The sequence below is a fragment of the Strigops habroptila genome, chromosome Z (genome assembly GCF_004027225.2).
Source record: "Strigops habroptila isolate Jane chromosome Z, bStrHab1.2.pri, whole genome shotgun sequence".
In the NCBI taxonomy this organism is placed as follows: domain Eukaryota; kingdom Metazoa; phylum Chordata; class Aves; order Psittaciformes; family Psittacidae; genus Strigops; species Strigops habroptila.
In genome coordinates, this window is record NC_044302.2 from 19,267,576 (window position 1) to 19,275,731 (window position 8,156).

An 8,156-nucleotide genomic window follows, 5' to 3' on the forward strand; every position below is an offset into this window, starting at 1 on the left:
GTAGAATTTATATATAATATTACAAATGGCTGTGAATAATAACTTCATTAAATGAAGCAAGTGTTTTCATTGGCAGAAAGTGCTAGTACCATTTTCTTAGTCAAAAATCTTATTATTTACAGATTTTAATATAAAGCTAATAAACACTAAAGTCATCTGATCTCATATTATCACTACATTTGACTCTTGAGCCTAACAGCATGATCTGGGTTTAGGCATTCTTACTTTTTATGCGGTTGAGTCAGACAAGAAAGTCCTTGTAGCCCAGTGTCTTGTCTCTGATGAAAGCCTAGGGGCGAACAAGCTATATGTGACTATACTTGCAGCATATATTCTCTGACATCTAGCCAATTACAGCTGAGGAATTTCCTGAGCTTGGTATGGTCTCTGTGTGCTCAATAAAGCTTTGTGGACATTTACTCTGTAGACTTCCTAAGTCTATCGTGGAACTAATGTAAACTTACAGTACTGCAGCTTTAATACATGCTGTGTGAAAAACCACCTTCTCTTGTTGTTTGCTGGTCTCCTGTTAGCTTCATCTGGCTTCCCACAATTCATATGTTGGAAAAAACAGTGAACAGTTGATTTCTGTTCATCCTTGCCTAGTCTTTATTTGATTAGACCCTACCTGATCTGCCAGACATTTCTTATTTCCAGACTGAAGAGTTCTTGCATACATGATCAATCCCTACATAGAAGCCATTCCACATCTTTCATCACCACTGTTGCCTTCTTTCTTCATTTAGTTCTTTTATATTCTCTGAGATGGAAAAACAGACTAGTTCTGAAGTTCAAGAGTTCAGTTAAACTGCACGGGGAGAACGAAAGAAGCCAAGTCACAGGGAGGTCTAAGATCCCTCATTTCAAGTCTGTTTCACCCTGCTACAGTGTAAAAAGGAGAACAGCATGGCTGCCTATACTTAAACTGCTGTCAAAAATGTCCTTATTTTTTTAAAAAAATTTGGATTAGTTTAGTTTACATTCAAACCACGAAAATAATAGAGTTTGTTTGGTTTTTTTTCTTCAGTGCCAGTCTGTGCTTTAGAATTTAGAAGATGTTTCAAAGGTCACTGTGTCATTCTTCCTTCATTTACTCCAGATGCTACACAATCATGGAAATCCTCATGTGATGCAATTACTTTGTAATCCTTAAACCACAGGTTGTCCTCTGTCTGATAAAGCCTTGCATTTGCCTGCTGTGTGTCCTATTCTGTGCATAAACCACTAAAAGTCAACTATCATTTGAATATGCCATTATTTGGTACTGTATGAAAGGCAGGTTTAACTGTGTACGTTATTTTTTTTCTTGCTAGCTTTGTGTCTTGTTATGCTTATCTGTGTGGGGAGCATTTAGTCCCCAGTGGTGTTGAATGGTATCTCTTTTAATACCTGTTCTTCCCCTAGACAGCAACTCTATGACTGCTTTTTTCATTATTGCTGTTTTCCTGTCCTTTGAGTTGCTACGTACTGGCCAAGTTGTGTGGTATCTGACCACAATATTACTAAAACTATTGCTATAGCTTTTCTGCCTTGGTTCCCCTCTGTAGTAGCTTGATATACTTCATGTTGGCATAGCAAAATGTTTGTGGTATGCAATATATCCTGATAGAGTGCTGGGTTTGGGCACATTTTGAGGTCTGTTACTGGGTGAAAACCAGACTACACTGTAGGCAAAACATGGCTAGGGGTCTTGCTAGGCACTGCTGCTGAGAATCAGTTGATCAAATTATTAGGGGTCCTCCCTCATGACAAATCACAGATCCAGTCACAAGCCTTATCCAAATTCTAGTCCTCTGGATCAGGTTTTGAACAATGCTAGGCTGAATTTCTGGTTTAGGAGGTTTACTAGGTTATTGCTTATCATCCTGTAATACCATCTTCTATACAAGGTTATACAGATATCAAGAAGACAACTGTAAAGCACATAAAACCAGAATTGAAATAGACATTTAAACAGAAGTTCAATGTTATAAATTGTTACCCTATGTTATCTGAGATCAGTTATCTTCTTTAAGGACAACAGAAAAACACCAGCACTGTCTAGCAGCTTGCCAAAATGATGAAATGGAGTAAGATAGAAGCTTTGAGAGAATTCTTTTCTCCAGCTAATCCGGGCATCTTTGTAGCCCACGAACACAGCAAAGCTATTTTCACAAGTTATGTTAGGATGAAGTCCAAGTAGAAGAGTTGAAATTGTCTCATGCTGGTATATCCTTTAACAGCAAATCATGAGACCAATTCATCTGCCACATGAAAGCTCACAGATTTCTTACTATCAGCAGAAAACCTTTTTCTCATGATAGCAGTACCCCTTTTCTACCAATTCTTCAGCTTGTAATCTGAGCAGCTTCCCTTCCAGCTGCCAAATTACTTTTACCATACTGTGAAGAAACTCTTAATAGTGTTAGTCTAGTAATATACTGGCAATGTAGCATGGTAGCAATATTTTCATCATCTCCACTGAATCCATTTTCTCAAAGTACTATGTCCAGCCAGTGTTTGGCAAGTTTCCCCTTTCTAACATGTCCACAAATGACACTAAATTATCATTTTTTAGTTTAAAACATGACAGATTAGTTCTCTGCCCCCTCTTCAAAATGCTCTTCATTCAGTGTTAATCCCAGAAATGGGTTAAATTAAATGGTGGCATTTCAGTAGAACTGTCATTTTATATTTTCCTCATAATATTTGCCCAATAGAACTATCAGAATAACTGGTTTAAGTTTGATCCTAGCTATGATTTGAACAAAAGGATTAGAGTAATGGCCTTCAAAAGTCCCTTCCAATCTTAATTTTCCTGTAATCATATTTTTGCACTGACACATTTGACACAGCCTGACACAATGCTACTCACAATACTGCTGATTAAAGCATTTTCCCATGATTAATCATTCCCAACTGCCTGTGTCCCTCAGCTTAGAATGGAACTATGTCCTTACAGGAATGATCAAGCAATACTTTCTAACTTAATGTGCCCAACGGATGGCACAGTAAGCTTCCATGCATGATTTAGATGCATTTGTAGGCTACCTATCTCTTTCTTTGGAAAGTGGTATCAGCCAAACAACAAATGAGGATTTTATTCTTACATGCACTGACAGTTGAAACTCAGATCTGAGTGGGTCTTTCTTATTTGGTTCTTAGCTGTAATCAGTTTTCCTACTCACACCTAATTTTTAATGGGATAATCTAAATTTAAAAGATAGAAAATAAACAAGGCGTCTATGTACATTACAGCTCCACATCCAAGAAGACCGTTCACTTTACAGGTGCATCTTTTGGTGGGATTGAATACGTTTCAGATCCAAAGAGCCATAATTATAAAATGATGGAAAAAAATATTTCCATATTCCTTAAAATCAGTTGAACTTTCCTCAGCCCTTTTTCAAATGCACCCACTAAAGAGGAACTCTCAGACTGTTTATCGACTGAAGTCTCTCAAAAAATATGGTCAGATGTTTTTCCATCCTTCTGTGTTGGAACAATCTAGCAGCAGTTTCAGTTCTTCTGAACACACTTGTGTTTCTATAAATGATCTTTCTTGCAAGTGATCAGCTGGATCTAGTAGTAGCAGTGTTGGTCTTTTCAGAAGTAACTTTGAGCTAGCGAATTTCTTAATCCCTGTATTTCTCAGCAACTTCCTGGACAGTCTGCCCAACTGGGATACCAAACAGGTGTGACACTGGATTGAACTGCTTATTAAGCAGAATAATAGTGGTCTCCTTGCCTTTTCATTTTATGTGGGCTAGAACCCTGAAATGCTGCTGTTTGACTCATGCCACATGACAAACAAAATTTGTTTTGCTTTCTTTGACAAGTGTGTCACTGTGTCCTTACCACTCTGACAGTCTTGTAAGACATGTTAGCCTTACAATACCAGCATGCTGAATTCTGCTTTTTCTCCAAATCTTCACCTGAATAGTACCCTGTCTGCAGATCAAAACCCCCTTGTTAGTTCTCTGCCTCAGAGGGTGCAAACAGTTGCTCTGCACAGCAAAAAAATGTCAGGTTTTACCACTCACGCAATGTGCTGGGAAGTTGCTGTAATTTATGGGAACTTGTGCAAGACATAAGTTGTCCCTGAGGGTTCAACCTACTCAGTTTTCATCACAACACAGATTGTATTTTCAACTCTTTTCCTCATATACTCATCCTACACAAAATTGCATCTCTCCTTTCCATCTTCCTGAACTGTCTTTCATTGTTATGTTTAATTCCGTATTTTGCCTAGCTTCAATTTTAAAATTCTCCAGTGGTCCAATGCAGAACACCAACCCTCTTGAGTAAACCTCCCTGTACCTTAAGTCCCAGCATTCTCGCTAAGAATTTCTTACTCCCAGAGTTGAAAAAGATTCTCTTTAAGCAATTCAGTTTATTAGTTATTAGATCTTCATCACTTACTATGAAGCTCTACTATGTGGATGGTTTACGAGGATGAATTGATTTGCTTTAGCAAAACATGCGCCAAAGGAGTCATATGATCTCTATTATGCAGACTAAAGGTTTGAAGATAGGAGAGATGACTATGCCAGGATCTGTCAATTGTGGCTATCCTACCTTAGCGAGTGGCTAGGCTCTGCTCTTCTAGGTTGATGTTCATGTAAGGCTGCACTTCCATACTCCCACTAGACAACTGCCCTCTTCCCTTCTTTCTGGCCCTTTTATGCACTGTAAGCAAATTTAGCATGAAAGACACTGAAGAACCTATTTCAAGTCTTGTTTACTGTCCTAATGCCATGGAGCAGCAGTGTGAGGAGCAACATGGAAGTGAATATGAAGTACTGAGGAAGCAGAGAGAAAAGAATGGAAGGGAAAGTATTTTTGCAGCCTTGCTTCAAATGCATGTCAGATTGTGTTCTGGGACTGTGCTGCTGGGCTCACATGCAAGTACAGCTGGAGCATTAACAAGTGTTATTTAGCAAGTGCAGTGACTTTTTAGAACATCTGCTAACCTGTCCCAACAGTGGATTTAAAAAAATATATCCTCTTTGCTAGCGGTAAGAATCAATACCTTCTTCAGGCAGTCCAGAAGTGAATCCCTCCTCTGGCTCCTCTAGCCTCTTCTGGCTAGTTTAATAAAACTGGGCTATAAATTGAACTGAATCTCTGCTATATTTATGGAATCTTCTATATTTAAAGTTTTACTTTGAAGAAATACTATTACATAACCCTGTGCTGCTATTTAAAAAAAAAAAAAGGGGCAAAAAAAGCCTCCTTCCAATGCACACTCAGCTCTTAAGAAAAACACATGTTCATGACTGTCCACCTTTCAGGTCAGCTGCCACATGTAAGTGTTATTACAGGTCAGTCACAACTGTACTAAAGCCAAAATAGATTGTACAGGTATGACTGACTTCAACTGGGCCTTAAACCATTCTTGAGAAGGAAAGGATTAAACTTGCTTTTTGCCTCCTGAGTCTTAAGAGCTGGCATTTGTTGTTCAAAAAGCCCTAAACAATTACTTGGTTCTGTAGACAGAGAAGAAAGATCATACTGGTGTTGCATGACTCTAGTGCTGCTTTTTCAACAGAAAGTCAGGCTTAAACAATGGCCAGGATTCCTACTGATGTAGGAAAACTTCGAAGGGTAGATCTGTTGTCAAGGAACACTGGAAATCCTTGTGGTACAGGTAGAAGAATTACTGGGGGCAGGGGAGAGGAATCCCAGCTTCTTCAAAAAAATCTATATTCTCTAATGAAGCTTAAAACTGAACAAGTGGGCTGTTTCGAATTTGAACTTTACGGAATTGGACTGCTTGTGGCAAACTAAACCAAAATGTATCACTCCAGTCTTCCTAAGTTCCTTACACCTCTGTATATGTTAGATTTTATCAATGCATAGGCTTGTGGAGGTTCCTGGATAGGCTGGACTTCTCACCCACTGATTCCTTCCTGGCCTTGGGCACGAGTTCAAAATTGTGCATATGAACATAACTTACTTAAAGCTGAACACTTGGGCTGGTCTCTGATGGTTGGGGGTTGGAAGGAAAGAAAAGTCACAGGTCTGGTTTATAATATTTTCCAAAGACAAAGAGAATTCTGGGGAATTCAAGAGGAGATGTCATATTGACATGTCAAGGAAAAAATGAAATGGGCAGCAGGTGCTGTCTATACACTCACTAACCAGGAAGATGATGAAAACAAATTGCTGCAAATTGACCCAAATATTATTTTTGTACACATAATAACAAACATCTTATTAAATCTTTTACCTTCTTTCTTGTTTAAAAGCCTTTTGCAAGCATCTGTATTTCACTGCTCTCATTTTCATTAAGGTTGGATTCTGGGTCTCAGGGATAATTTGTATTGGTGCAAATTCAAATGCAAAAACTAGGATGGCTGGTAAAGTCTTGTGAGGTGGTGAAGACAAGATAGCATGTTTCTGAAAGGTATGACTGGTGATGATTGTGTTAACATATTCTGAACTTCATAAATTCCTGAATGAAACACAGTAACAGTGGGAAAAGTGCTGACATGGGCTTCTGCCCACACTGTAGATCTGTGTCAAGGCTTGGGTTCTCTTCTCATCTTTCTTTGAAACTTGCTGGTTTTCTACCAGTGTGTCCAGCTCAGCTCAATTGTTTTGGGGATACTTGAGCCAATACAAACACTACTTAAATGCCAAGGATCAGAAGCAAACAGAGAACTCTGTTCAACCAAATCAAGGATGTTTAAGCAAAGAGTGATTTCTGGAACAGATTGTTTCTTTTAAATAACCACTGTGCAAACTCATACCCAATTCATGGGTTTTGTCAAGGTGCCAGTGCAAGCCGTCAAGGAGTCTTAAACATGAGTCTTAAACAGTTATCTCAAATCCAGCAACTATCAAACTACTGATGTTGTAGTTTCAGTTGTTTAAAAATAGTTTATTTCTGGTGGGCTTTTTTGAAAGAAGAGTATTATTTTAGAAGACTGTTTATGCATATTAAAGAACTCTCTACAGTGGTAACAAACTGGCCTCTGGAGTATGGATAATGATTTTTTTCTCTTCAGATGTAGGTGAAAAAGGTGTAGTACTGCTTTCATCAGTAGTTTCAACTGTCGTAACTTCCTTTTTCATTTCTAGCCAGCTTTGGATACAAAACATGTGGAGGAAGCAGTACATAGCATGGACTTTGTGTAATAATAAGCTTGCTGGCATTTTACTGGTAGTTCAGATCTGTAGTTGGTTCTGTTATTTCCTGAATTTGCCTTGGAAGATGACTAGTAGAAAGAATTCGGTTGTGTGGCTACACATGGTCATGTTCCTGAATTGCTGCCCTGCTGCCAAGTCATTCTTTGGGGAGAAAAGCTGGATTGCCTTTCTGTCAAAACAGCACTTAGACATAGTTACACTGACAGGATTAATAGCAGGATATCAACTATAAAGCAATGCTAAGGGACTCTTCAGTGTGTCAAGGTTCCTGGTGTTTGTTGATGTAAGTGGTAACATGCACTCAGTGTGAAAACAGAAATTTGCTGTGCATATTTAAACAACCTTACAAAGGAGAAGAGCTTAATTTACTTTAGCTTTGAATGTGAATGGTCCTGATCTCTCAAAAGGAGACAACAAAAGAAATAACTTACACTACTTGATTTATCACCTGAATGACAGTTACCTAAAGAGCCTGGACTTGCAGAGCAGGAGGAATAGCAATTACCCGCTTAGCAGGCTTTTCCTGGAGAAGCATAACATGGAAAAGCTTCTATTGAAGTGCGAAGGTATTTCCAGCTGCCAGAACAGCAGAGAGACTTCTTTGTAAAAGAAATATTAAGATTGGTTTGAATTGAGTATGGAAATGTCTCTGTGTGATATCTTGAGTAGGATCAATAAGGCAATGCTTACAAAAAAGACACGTGATAATCAAGGACACAAATAAAAGCAATCAAACTGGTAAACACTGACAAATGCAGGGCTTACATCAAGACCAAGAGGCCTGTGCTTCGGGAGCCCTACAGTAGAAATGCCTATCAGCAGAAGACCTGCCTTCTGGTACAGGAAGATGAAAGTCACACAGGGTATTCCTCTTTCTGTTAGCTAAGCTGGAAGAAAGACAGATTACTTTGAAAGGAGGGAACAAAGACAACAGACAGTGAACTTGCCCAAGGTTTACAGAAGGTGAACTAAAAGACTGGGGGGGGGGGGGGGAAGGAAAAAAAATGATATCATAATAACTC